Raw genomic sequence first — 12,500 nt, forward strand, 5'->3', positions numbered from 1 at the left:
TGATTTTATTGTGTGTGATTCTGATCTGCTATTCGACTATTTTGTTTGAGAAACAGTTCTTGACGAGTATCTGCGCCGATTCCTCTACCACGGAGCAATGCTCAAGGGCACAACGGACGAAAGTATCCACCACATATTCCTTTTATCTGTCCGTTCCTTCCCTGGTCCATTGTGCAGAGGCCAGGATTCGTTTGTTACCTGTAGACGGTGATGGCATACTCTATTGGAGTCTGTTGTACTCACACATCCGGAAAAGAGAAGACACTGTCGGCACTTCATTCACAGTAAAGTGGAGGACAGAGCACTCCTAGAACGGGTTTCCTTGGTCCTGCTCTATGTTGCTTTCACGTTGAACTTCTTGACCATTTCCATATAGAAGTTGGCAGTATTAATGGCCATTGTGTGATAGGGGAGGGCATTTTTGTTGCATGGTTCAAGGAGGGCCTTCAGGGCCTACTCTGCGGGTGTCTTTACCTATATGTTGTGTCGAAGATATGACTAATTGTTTCGTCGACTGGGATGTCAGTAAAAAAGGATCTCTCAAGCATCCCTGTATTCTGTTTATGTGGCACATGATTTATTTATGCTAAGTTTATTAATCACGCAAGATAATAATAAATAAAACATCCGATACAAATCCGTTGGATGGAAACTTCAGTCTAAGCAACTGGAGAGTTACGACAATAACCAAATATTTCTATATTCATGTTCTTTGAAAATAGTGTTCCAAACTTTTATCAGTTCATAATCATGTTCCTGTATGAAAGAGAAGGATACAAAAAGATTCAGTACTCTAATGTTATAAAATGCATAAAAACGAAGAAGGAAAGGCAAGCTTAGCTCCCAAAATCCTGATTGCCATGCTGGATTGCCTCAGATGGTAGACCGTGTAAACCTAGGATATTGTGTAGACAGCCATGGATAACCCATGCGAAACCTTCGCTACCTTTTGTTCTCCTGTTTCAGCTTTCTTGAGCTGGAAATTTTTTAACATGTTCAGAATTTCCATGGAACAATTACTGTTTCTTCTAATCTTTGGTTATCCGTGGTAGATCCATAGCAGACATTAACAAAACCGATGTTATTCTTAGAACTCCCATGAGTGACCACCCTGGAACATATTTTGTAGTTGTCCTGCATGATTTTTCAACAGGATGCTCTGTCAAAGATAATTTCACAAGTTGTTTTGCCTTTTTAGCACTGATTTTTTAGCACTATTGCCATTCTCTCGTCAAAACCATGGCTTCTTGAGTAGTTAGAGCTACCAGTAATATTTCTAAATCCCAATTCATTCAAAAGTTTCTAAACTCTGCTGCACTGTGTATCTTTGCATAAACTGGTAACTTAATTAGGAGATAAAGTTTTTATTCCGTGAACTAAGACATTTTATTGCAGTGATTAACGGCTTATCTTCCAAGTTCAAACAACTCACTGGAAATGATTTCCAAAGGCATTTAAGGCATGTCATGTACAAGCATAGGTTCTTTCTTATTACCCTTGGCATTTTTTAAACTTCTTTCTTTCACACTAGGCCAATAAATACTACCCTTTCCTCTAAATTTAAATATTTTAACATCTTGGTGACCTGTATGTATGCTGTCTAAATATTATCTTCTAAATATCATAGGAATATCTAGCCTGTGCCCCTGGAATATAATGCCATCTTAGACTGACAAATAGTCTCTGAGAGACCAATAAAGATGGTTGACTTTTGGCCGCCCAGTAAGGGTTTAGTGCTGTCAGTGCACCTCACGTAGTACGGCCGATGGCAGCATCTACTTTTTATACACTTTTATTTAGCTTGTTTTTTGTCTAATTGTTTGTTTGTCTTGTTCAAATCTTGTAATTCAATTTTCGACCTATTCCCTTCGTCCGATGGACTTGAAATTTTGCATAGTTACTCAATCCCGGTGACAATACAACAGTACAGCAGTGACCTCTGGGAACCCTACAATGACCTCTCCTAGTATCTCAGGATTTGTATGAAACTCTTCGGATTTTTCACTACGTCTTTATCTCGGTAAATAACTCTACGGATTTCTCAAACCTTCTTTGGCTCGACAGGATCTCAATTTCGTTAGCTACAATCATAAATCGGTTACAATTTCTGTCAAAGCTAAAAAGCATACAACAACAAAATTTATATAAACAAATTTTTAACCCCGCTTTTATTAAAATGCACTAAAAAGTGAAAAATAATTTTTTGAGACACTAGGATTTCCTTACAATTTATCATGTCTACAAAAATAAAACCGTGGGCTCCAAACATGGAAGGAAATGCTACAAGAATAAAAGAAATATATTTCTTTTATTGTAGCAGGAAATGCTACAAGAATAAAAGAAATATATTTCTTTTCTTGTAGCATTTTCTTCCCTGTTTGGCTCCACGCTTTTATTTTTGTAGACATGATTAATTGTAAGAAAATCCTGGTATCTCAAAAAATTATTTTTAACTTTTTAGGGCATTACAATAAAAGCGTGTTTTAAATTTTTTTTTTTTTTTTTTTAGCCTTTCACTTTACCCTGCATTCCCGGTTCTGTTCTTCAAGCTTGCTGTCTAACCTCTCTAACTACTGCTTCTTAATGCAAATGGGGGTTTTCTCTCAGTTCCACCATTAGATCCTTGTACTTAGCGTTATTTGTGTTTGGATCTCTTTCTCTCACTTTCCAACTACTCCAATCCCCTCTTTCCACTGACTAAGTCTTTCAGTGACTGTAAATGCTCCGTCGTTTTGCTTGAAATCATAATTTCATAAAATCAAATTAGTCAAAGAAGCCCATTACTGAATGGGTTTCTTTGAGTTGCGTGTACTGTAGTGAATCAGTAGAGGCTCTGAACCAGTCATTTAGGCACCAACTTCTATCTCAGCAGATATATGTGGATCAAAGTAGGTTAAGGATTATGGATTTAGACTTTCAGTGTCTAAAATTTTGTTTGACGATCCCAGTTCCAATGAATATCAAGCTTGAGCAACTGTCTTAACTCTACTTGTATTTGACGAGGGAGTTATAAATGTACCTCGGTGCTAAACGAGACCGAAAAAAGTTTGAAGTTCTGGTGTAGTCCTGAAAGCTGGGCAGTTGTAAATATCATTGCATTTCCTGATTCCAGCTTTTGTACCGTCTTGCAACCACACTGCACCATTGAACCTGCAGAGTCTTTGATAAATCTTGTATTTGTCATAAGAATATACTGAAGACAATCTTGTGCTCCATTAATAACCTTATGGAAAGTCTCGTTGTGCTCCTTGATAGCTTATCACAAGCAACATCTTTGGCAATACCGATTATACCATTTTCATTTGAATGTACAATATCAGTCTTTTCTTTTTAATAGATGTTGAGATACTGTACTCTTGTCCATTCAGATATAATTAGCACACACTTTTGCTTCCTGGCTATCAAAACCCTTCCATTATAGATCTTCCATTTCATCTATCGAGCACTTTCATGCTCGCCTCTTCTTAATAGCATTTTCAAATTATACACTCCCTTTTCCCCTCAGATTATTCGCCATTCTCTCTGTACAACCGAAGTACCGTGATGCTTCAATCAGAATTTTAAAATTTTTACAGAACACATTCAAAAGCTTCCTCAAATTTCAAACACTGATAGAGACTGACAATGAAAGCATTCCTAATAATTTGGCCTCCAAGACTGAAATTCAATAGGCTAAGTGAAATACTGTGGGTTGGAATCCTGTGGGCATCCTGCAAACCTGGTAAAAAATGGAAACATTTGATAGGTACCCATTGAGCAACTCTCTTAATGAGGATCTTTTTCAAACTTTCTGTTAGCCAGCATTGAACTGTCCATCAACTCTGTAACCCATATCGTAGTATGGTATACATAAACATTGCCACCGCTGTACAAGCAAAAGTTCTTACCACTCCTACTGATGCCTATCCACCTATCATGGTTTTGTGCAAAAAATACCTCTAACATGTCCTGAATGCTTGCATTAAAGTAAACTGAAAGCCTTATGGAGATCTTGAGAACGATACATTTCTTAACCTTATCAGGAGATGAACTTAAACATATAAAGTGTCCAAAGCATTCTTTATTAAAGTGACGTTTCGATTTGCTGACAAGTCATTTTCATACCATAATAAAATAGCAACATAAGGAAGAATGCATGAATAAATATAAACATAAAATGAAAATAGGATACAAGGACTTTCTGTATGTATTACACTATATAAATAGATGTCTTTTTCTATACGAAATGTTCATTGAAAAGTTTACAAACCTTCCTTTAGGTGTCTTCCACGAAATTCCAACTAAAGATCAACTCGTTATCAACCGCTGCAACAAATGAAAACATCTGATTACTTTAGGCCTAAATCACCATATCAAATGAATGTGAAGTATTTCATTGCATTTTAATTTTTCTGAACCAGGATCAGAGCCCATCCTTTCAATTGAATCACACTCGAAAACATGAAAAATAAATTTGTTAAAACATTGCTAATAAAATGATATGCAAGTCTAAAAAAGAATGTAAAAAATATTTTTTAAAAGATATAACTTTAAAGATTTGGGAAAAACAAAGATCTTAGAAAGGGATATAAAGAGGCTTTTGCACTGACTCTCCAAATATATTTCCAGTTCTAAAACCCATATCTGAGGAGAAGCCTGGATATTCGGTAAAACCTGGGATATAGTAAAGAAGAAGCAAAAACAAAAGGTACATGTAAATAAATTTCGGGGAAGAGAACTTGCTCAGTAGTCAAGTCTAGAGAGAGATGTTCAACGAAGATTAAGAACAGATAAGAGAGAATACTTGGACAAAAGGCTGATGTTCATGTGGCATTGGGGTTAGGTAGCCCACATAATTATTAATTAGATATCCATGCGAGATAGTGTCTGTTTGGCTGCTGTAGATACCAGAAGAGTGGAAGGCCCAGCCCTACTTGTATTAGAATTCTGAGAAGGGAGGCGGGAGATGAGTGTTAATTTGTGGAAGATGAAGCACAGGAAAGACATGAGCGGTGGAATTTCACGGAGGCCCTTTGAGTTCCGTGCTGCTTGATATGATGATGGTGGTGATTTAGTTCAATATTTCCGCTGTCACAATTCTTCTTATACCTCAGATACTATGCCATTAGGTCATCTCAAGAGAATCAGTTTTTCTTTTTATCTCCATAAAGGATAGTTGTCTCAACAATACTTTTTTTGTTCCCGTCATCACATCAGTAAACATTCTGACCCTTTCCAGTGTTTTGCAAACTCTTTTCTCAGCCTACAATTGTTTATTATATTTACTCCTAAATACCTATAAAATCAGTAGCTTCCATTCTTCCCCCAACCATATTAACATGCATTGTTCCATTTCTTTGGTTTCCATTCACTGTCCAAGCTTTACTCTATCACATTTTCTCTGAGCCCCCTCATCTAGTGAATATTTTCAAGTTCTTCCCCAAGCTTATGAAATTTATCTCATTTTCCCAAATCAGTCACGTATAATCTCCAACCGGAAACCATTTCACAGTCCATTTAAACTCAGTATTCTCATACCGCCACCTTGCATTTTCATCAGTTTCCTTATTCTGACTTCTCCCAGCACTTCGTCCATAAAGAATACTAAAAAAGGCATGGTCACGAATCACATCACTGTATTATCCCCGCTTTACACCAAACTAGTCACTAACCTGTCTACTTATTCTAAATATGATTTTTTTCCATCAGAAAGTTTTAATAATTCTCAGCAACTTACTTTTTTAAGCCATTAATCTTACACTCCCTCTGCAGTGTCTCTGTCAGTTTAGTCACAAAATTTTCCTTGTGACATACATCGCTTTTACTCTCTACTTTCAATTTCTAAAATAACTATTTTATAACAAGCACTTGTCCCACGTACATTTTACTCTTGTATAAAGCCGTATCAATCTTTCTCTCACATGTCTTGCTTTCCCATTCCGGTTATTCTTTCTTTCTCGTGCAGGTTACCTTATTTCGTTTACCTTTACATAAAGAAATAGTTATGATCCATTTTGACAATTCCCTTGGAACTTTTCCCACATCCAGATATTATCAGACAGACCCTGGTCAGCACCTCAGTCACAATGTCACCTATGTCGACTGCATCTCAGATGCATTGCCATCAGTTCATGTGACTTCATATTCTTCAGCCTCTATATTGGCCTCTTCACATTCAAAACTGACACTTCTGCAATCATTCCAAAATTACATTAACCTCTTCCATCACTTAGTACTTTCTCTTCTGTTGTTCTCTACCGACAAACCTTTAAAATTATTGCTCTATCAAACCAGCGTTTCATTAACATCATGCAGAATTTTTTAATTTGCATTATTTATTCTGAGATTCATTTGTCCATTTACTTACATGTAGAGCATCATCTCAGTCTCCCTTTTTCCTATTTACCTTCTCTCTGTTTTTATTATGTAATTTCGTTTTCGCCTTCACTACCATCACCCTGTAAAAGTGGATATGATTTGTTTTCCAATATGCAATTATAACTTTTTTTCCCGTGACTAAACCACTCATTCCGGCATCCCGCCAAGAACTACTTGTATCCCTCTTCCAATACTTGGATAACCTCACCCTCTCGTCCAGGTTAATCTTATTGTAACCTTAAGACTCACATGCGCATACACATATTACACATACACACATATATACCCACACACACACACATATATATATATATATATATATATATATATATATATATGTGTGTGTGTGTGTGTGTGTGTGTGTGTGTAACTTGTGCATGTGTTTGTCTGTCTATATGTACACACATACACACATAATTATATACTGTGTCAAACGGCAGCATAACTTTTTATTCTGTAAATATATATATATATATATATATATATATATATATATATATATATATATATATATATATATATATATATATATATAATATATGAGTGTATGTGTATATGAGTGTTTGAGTGTGTACTAGAATAACTCTGAAACCCATTGAGCATTTTGAATCAAACTTGGTATACATATTATGACCTACTATCTAGATATCAGCACTGTGGGTGTAAGACATCACTTGCACCAAAAGGCACCAAAGAGCACCAAAGGGGGTTGGGGGTGGGAAGGGCTTCCCTGAAACGGGGCTGCTCTGCCCGTGAAATGAGCCTGGTTATGCCCGTAGACTTAAAAACTTTACGAATTTATCATACCTAGTTTCGGTATACGTATGACTTACTATCTGGAAAAGAATACTGTGGGGGTTAGACATCAATGTCACCAAAAGTGGTGAGAGGCAGAGGAAGTGAGAGGGAGAGTAGAAGAGGTGTTTTGGAGAAGAAAGAGGGAAAGAGACGGGGAGAGAGAGAGAGAGAGAGAGAGAGAGAGAGAGAGAGAGAGAGAGAGAGAGAGGGAGGGAGAGGAAGTGAGAGAGAGAGAGTAGAGGGGGTATTAGGAAGAGGAATGTGAGAGAGAGTAGAGGGGGTATTAGGAAGAGGAAGTGAGAGAGAGAGTAGAGGGGATATTAGGGAGAGGAAAGGAGAAAGAGACAGGGAGGTTGAGAGAGAGAGAGAGAGAGGAAGTGAGAGGTTAGAGGGGGGTGTAGGGAGGAGAAAGAGGGGAAAAAGTGAGAGAGAGAGAGAGAGAGAGAGAGAGAGAGAGAGAGAGAGAGAGAGAGAGAGAGGAATAAATACCCAAAGGCATAGCCTTGAATCCGAAATGAAGAAAAACTTATATCCTAAATTCCAGGGGTGTTATCTTCATTTGTTCGGATTCCAGGTGTTTTGTGACAGGTGTATCCATAGAGTGTGCAGAACTGGAGGAGTAGCCAGTGCATTCAATTTATTTATATTCTGGACATGTATTTTGGCCTGAAACCCAATCAACTAAAAAAGCACCTTGCTACAGTGGTATTCCAGTTATTGCAAACTGGATTTCAAAGGAAGAAATATATGAATGCCTTACCTCAAATAAACTTCATCCTTTTCTATGATTGAGTGATTTATCTTAACCTTACCCAAACAAATCGAGTCTGGGTTCGAATCTCGCGATTTGCTTCTGGTGACGAGCATATCCAAAAAACAAAAAAAAAAAATAATAATAAAAAAATAAAAAACTGAAGAGCGCCAGAAATTAAGACGTTATTAAGGTTATTACAAATGCATACATAAATTACAAAGTGACCTGTAACACACACACATACAAACACACACACACACACACACACACACACACACACACACATATATATATATATATATATATATATATATATATATATATATATATATATATATATATATATATGAATGTCTTTTCCTGTAATACTACAGTGTAATATGAATATAAGAAGGCCCATAAAACACTATTTGAACGTTGAAACCATATATTTCGGGCACTGCTTCTGTGCCCCTGTTCACTGGTAGAATATGGACAGATGAGATGTTACAAGGGTATATATACAAAACATAAAGGTGTGGCTTTAAGTCTCCGATGGTATGAGAGTGACCGTATCCTAAGAAGGAGGAGATGATCAATTCCTAGTGGTTTTTGGCCTCATTAGCTCCCGTTGGCGACGGATCTGGAGGTCGTTTCTTGGGTCATCTTCTTCAGGAGGGGTCTGAGGATTAGGGCGTCGATGTCGTCCGATTTCCAATGTCCTCCTGACAGGTTCATATTGTTGGTTTGATTGATGATAGCAGATTCCAGCATCTTTCTTTTGTACGGACAGCTACTTTTGAAAACCAACTCCGCCCCACTCCAGTTTATGACATGTCCTGTATTTCTGAAATGTGGGAAAATCCCCGAACTCTCCGAAGCGTAACGTACTGATCTTTTGTGCTCTGTTATTCTTTGCGAGAGCAATCGTAAATGCCACTACAATTGGTACACGGTATCTTGTAAACTCCGGCTTCTTCCCCTTTGTTATTTAAGTATACGTTAATGAGCGAACTCCCGATGGATTTGGGATAATGGAAAATGAAGGGATTGTCAGACCTGAGTTGCTCGGTGGCTTTTTGGATGTTTTCGTCGTACGGAAGCTTTATTTTGTTGTTGAAATCTATTTGTCTGTTGTGAGTGGGACCTCTATAGTATATTTTATTCGCTTTGTTAATAGCCCTCTCGATAATGTGTGGTGGATAGAGCAGTTGTGTTAGGTGTTGGCGGATCGTGTTGAATTCTTTATCTAGGTACTCATTTGAACATATCCTAAGTCCTCTGAGGAATAAGTTGCACCCTACCATGATTTTTACGGAGACGTCGTGGTAGCTTAAGAAATGAATGTAGGAAACAGCGAAGGTGGGTTTTCTATATACTGTAAATGCGTATCTGTTCTGTTTTCTTATGATCAGTACATCTAGGAACGGCAGTTTTTCGTCCTTTTCCCATTCCGTTTTAAATTTTATGGTCGGAACTAGAGAATTTAGCCTATTAAAAAATTCATTAAAATCCCCCCAGCTATTGTCCCAGAAAGTAAAGATATCATCTACGTATCTAAACCAGATCATATTACGGGGTTTGATAGACCACAAAAGTTCTGTTTCGAAATATTCCATGTTTTTATGGGCCTTCTTATATTCATATATATATATATATATATATATATATATATATATATATATATATATATATAAATTTCTGACTCACATCAGGATCGAACCCAGGTCTTTCAATTGAAAGGCAAGGGTTCGATCCTGATGTGAGTCAGAAATTTATTTCTGTTCCACACGTGATTGTGTGTTGATTATTTCTATATATATATATATATATATATATATATATATATATATATATATATATATATATATATATATTGTATATATGTATATATATATATATGTATGTATGTATGTATATAAATATACATATATATTTATATATATATATATATATATATATATATATATATATATATATATATATATATATATCTACGTAATAAAAAGCCATGCTACCGTTTTGACATAATCATTCGCTTGTAGGCCAGTCAAAAGACTATGAGAAAAGCGATGGAGGAGGATGTAAATGCCTTAAGAAATTAAGTTAGGGAATTGCTTCTCTAAGGGTTTAGCAGCGCGACCATTTTCATTAAAACGTCAAGACCACTTGACTGATATTACATGTTAGGTAAGGAGTACAACAAATCTGTAAAAATGGGCCAACATTTGTGAGTATTTGTGGCAGTGTATTTTGAGGTCTTCATGTCACAACAAAATGACGGACTATGGGTTTATTGAAACTATGGATGCTCTGGGAGGAAGGAGGAGAAAAGTGTCAATGGGGTGAAGGAAGTGTTTGAACGTAAGAATTATCCAGGAAGCATAACATTCCAGATAAAAGTAGAGGTGCATATAAAAGATGCACGCTATGTATAAGTGTTAACTGTTCTGTTGACGAGCATGTTGTACAGTGTATGAAGCTATTCTGATGAAATAACAGAAAAAGGGCGATCGAAGCAATGATTTGTGCTTCGTTTTTCAAGTAGCCACTTTCCATGAAGGAAACCACATTTTCGTCACTTTATGTCGTTGTTTTCCAAACCAGAAGGCAGTTCAAGTCACGCTAAAGCCGAAGAACTTATCAATGTTAATTCCCATTGGGAGGAAGTTATTCTCGAGGTATAGTGAAATGGATATTAAATAACATTTGAGGCTTAATATTTGGGATTAAAAATTTTTGCAGTGCATGTGACAAAAATTCATATGTATATATATATATATATATATATATATATATATATATATATATATATATATATCTATATATATATATATATATATACTGTAAAATATATATATGTATATATATATATATATATATATATATATATATATATATATATATATATATATATATATATATATATATATATATATATATATGTGTGTGTGTGTGTATGTGTGTGTGTACGCGCACGCGCGTGAGTGTCTGAACTAAAACTTGCAATTGCATGTTTCAGTCATCCATTCTATTTTAAATGGCAAATGTCTTCATTTTAGAAAAACCAAATGGGATATTTTATGGTGGAAAAAAAGAGCGGCAAATTTTTTGCCTTTCTATTAAGCTCTCATAATGAAGCGACAGATGGCGGTGTTAAGTTCTATTGTGGCCAACAAATTAAACGGAATGGTTGTTTTTGTTCGGTTGGATTGATAAAAAAAATCGCTCGTTTTGTTCCAATTTACAATATGAAATATTATACCCATCTTTTTTTTGGAGGTTAATATATTGCGCGTCAAGTGCCATTCATGCAGAGCACTTATAAAATGTACATATAGAAATAAAAAGAAATACCTGTTCTTTTTATGATGGCATGAAAACAAACAACCAACTGTATAAGACAGTAAGCTTACTGGCATTTTTAAAAGAAGAATTAAAATATTTGTTGAATTCCTCATACGTTAACAAGTACACATGAGATGCAAATAAAGGTTCTTTGCAGCGTGCCTTCGGTCCCTAGCTGCAACTCCTTTCGTCCCTTTTACTGTACCTCCTTTCATATTCTCTTTCTTCCATCTTACTTTCCACCCTCTCCTAACAACTGATTCATGGCGCAACTGCGAGGTTATCCTCTTGTTACACCTTTCAAACCATTTGCTGTCAATTTCCGTTTCAGCGCTGAATGACCTCATAGGTCCCAGTCCTTGGCCTTTTGGCCTGAATTCTGTATTCAGTTCAATACCCCATATACTTTCCCCAATATATTCATGAATGAATGTACACACATTTACAGATAAACAGAAGCAAATACCGCTGCAGGAAGTAATGTAAGCGTGTTGAAACTACTGTCACTCGATGGGCCGGAGTTCAATTCCCCGGCCGGCTGATGAAGAGTTAGAGGAATTTATTTCTGGTGATAAAATTCATTTTCTCGCTATAATGTAGTTCGGATTCACAAAATATTTCTGTAGGTCCCGTTGCTAAGTAACCAATTGGTTCTAAACCACGTAAAATAAGTCTAATCCTTCAGGCAGCCCTAGGAGAGCTGTTGCATCAGCTCAGTGGTCTGTGCAAAAGAAACTAATATCTAACAAAGGCGTTCAGATACAAACTTGAGCTAGTCATTAGTGAACCTCCACAAAAATGAAAATCTCTTGATATGTTTCTGACAGACAATTACATTTTGTTTCGGTAGATTGAAAATACGAAGTGAGCTGTATCTTTTCTATTTTCCATTCTGTGCAGTTATTTTTATTTAATATTGTGATGAATTTCCAGCGAGTTCAGGACTTCACAGGAGGAATTCAAGGTTTCGCTTCATTCCGTTTCTTAGTAACCATGATGATGTTGTAACCTTTGTAGTCACAGGATTAACCACAGCAATTAGTCTTGATATTCTTATAATGGCTATGTATGATATACTGTATAACAATCTAGAGCATGTTCTTCATTGGCGGGGTGGGAAGAGCTCTCCAGCTAGCACGCTGTTATAGCGTCCGACTCTCCGACCGGCCAATGAAGAATTGGAAAATTTATTTCTGGTGATAGGATTCATTTCTCGTCATAATGTGGTTCGGATTTCACAATAAGCTGTAGGTCCCGTTGCTGG

Source organism: Macrobrachium rosenbergii, chromosome 3, assembly GCF_040412425.1.
Source record: "Macrobrachium rosenbergii isolate ZJJX-2024 chromosome 3, ASM4041242v1, whole genome shotgun sequence".
NCBI classification, from domain to species: domain Eukaryota; kingdom Metazoa; phylum Arthropoda; class Malacostraca; order Decapoda; family Palaemonidae; genus Macrobrachium; species Macrobrachium rosenbergii.